The following is a 2,500-nucleotide window of genomic DNA, read 5'->3' as shown; positions in this document are numbered from 1 at the left end:
AATGAAGCCGACATTGCGAGCTGAGGTTTCGAATACTGTGACGAGTGTTTGTTTTGAAATGGTCAGTAAGCGATGTGTTAGATCTATGGTATGCGAACGATTTGTCGCAATGGATGCAATAAACGTTATCAGCAGTTTTGATATTACTTGTCAGCCAGTAATTTAAATCCAAAATGTCCATGTAATCGACCTGATTATAAGTTTATATTTCATAACTCGATTCTACTCCGCCGCCATTTTACTGTTGTTACTCTTGCTTCCAGACTTCCGTCACATTCATTAATGATGGGTGGAAAATTAAATTTGAAACCAATTGATAAAAAATTAATCGTTAAAACAAAAACTTAGGATCTTTTCGGTTTGAACGGCAGTTTTTAAAAATAATTTCCACGTAACTAAACATTTTAAAACTTCGTATACTGGTAGAATGTGTTTATAAAACATCTTTTTCTCTTGGCTTTATTGAGAAAATTCTATAGTTTGTAAGATATTTGTTGTTTTTTTGTCTTCAATTTCTGCAATTTCAACCAATCAATGACGTCTGTTGAGGTGAAAACATTATGTGCCGTATGAATATGTCCCTCGTTTAAGAAACAGATTGGGTTTATTTACATTTGTGAAGAAAAAAAGATACCCTACCCCCACCTCTAACCCTAACCCTAAAACAGATTGAAATGCAATAGATCGATACTAGAGTCATAATTATGGGTGACAATTTCATATGACATCGCTAGAAAAAACTGCCGTTCAAACCGAAAAGATCCATTTTTTAAAATAAATACTTTGAAACTTCGGATACTGGTAGAATGCGTCAAAGAGAACAGGGTTTTTTTTACTCTTGACATTTTTTTACAAAATTTTATATTTTAGAAGTTATTTCGTGTTAAAGTTGTCATATTTGGGTAATTTTCACCAGTCAATGACATGTATTCAGCCGAAGAAAATTACCGCTGCTCATTGCGAGCAACTTCTGGGTCCCACGTAATCGAACCAATGAAAGAGCCTCTACCTGGTCGCTCGATATACTAAAAATAGCAGCCAATATATCCCCCTACCTAAATCATGTCCAGTGTACATAATGCCCTAGATTATCCCTAAAAAGATGGTTTGCTGAAAGCTGGAATGTCTTTGACGATAGGTTTGTTGTATTAGGGTTGATTTGAGGCTAAATAACAACAAAATTATGATAAATTTCTATGCTAACACCGGCACGATTTTCACTAAGAGGGAAAATCTTGGATTTTTTGCCTGGAATCAAGTACCCTAACCCCCTAGTATACTGCAAATCCCTTATTTTGGTTTGGAAAAAAAGGTGGGGGGGCATGTGATTTAGGTAGGGGGATACGTTGGCTGCTATTTTTAGTGTGTCAAACAGCCAGGTAGAGACGCTTTGAAATTTCCCCAGGACACCTGATGAAGCCTGGAGGGTATATCAGCCGAAACATTGTGTTATCAACAAGATGAGGACAAATACCTGTCAAATGTAAATAATGTACATAATTCCTCATCTCTTAAATATAGAACTGAAGATGATGTTTATGACAATGATGTTGATGATGACGACAATGGGTGCAAGGTCATGCAAGGACCACCATCAAAACGACAATTTAAGGAATTCGGTTCGTCAAAGAAAACAAGTCATCAAATGTTATATTTAATTGAAATTTAATGTACTTTCCCTGATTATCTATGACTTCCTCCCATCTATCTACAAGCTTTTTAATCCCATCAATGTAAAACTCTTTTGGTTTCAAAGTGAAGAACTCTGAAATGTCAGTTTCGACCTCCTCCTGGCTTGCAAAAGTTATGTCCCCCAAATGATTCTGTAAACTATGAAACAAATGGTAGTCTGAAGGAGCAAGGTCTGAAGAATAAGTTGGATGAGGAATTTTTTCCCCACCAAGCTCTTCGATCTTCTGTGATGTGATCTTTGCAGTGTGGGGTCGAGCATCGTCCTGATGAAACATCACTCCTTTTCGATATTCACTAAGCAGTGTCTTTTTTCTTCAAACGCTTGGAAATGAGAACCCAGGTTCGAAATTTCTCCAGGACACCTGATGAAGCCTGGAGGGTATATCAGCCGAAACATTGTGTTATCAACAAGATGAGGACAATACCTGTCATGTAATAATGTACATAATTCCTCATCCTCTTAAATATAGAACTGAAGAGGATGTTTATGACAATGATGTTGATGATGACGACAATGGTGCAAGGTCATGCCGGACCACCATCAAAACGACAATTTAAGGAATTCGTTCGTCAAAGAAAACAAGTCATCAAATGTTTATTTAATTGAAATTTAATGTACTTTCCCTGATTATCTATGACTTCCTCCCATCTATCTACAGCTTTTTAATCCCATCATGTAAACTTTTGGTTTCAAAGTGAAGAACTCTGAAATGTCATTTTCGACCTCCTCCTGCTTGCAAAAGTTATTGTCCCCCAAATATTCTGTAAACTTGAAACAATGGTAGTCTGAAGGAGCAAGGTCTGAAGA

Source organism: Octopus sinensis, linkage group LG21, assembly GCF_006345805.1.
Source record: "Octopus sinensis linkage group LG21, ASM634580v1, whole genome shotgun sequence".
Taxonomy (NCBI): domain Eukaryota; kingdom Metazoa; phylum Mollusca; class Cephalopoda; order Octopoda; family Octopodidae; genus Octopus; species Octopus sinensis.
This window is presented reverse-complemented; position numbering follows the sequence as displayed.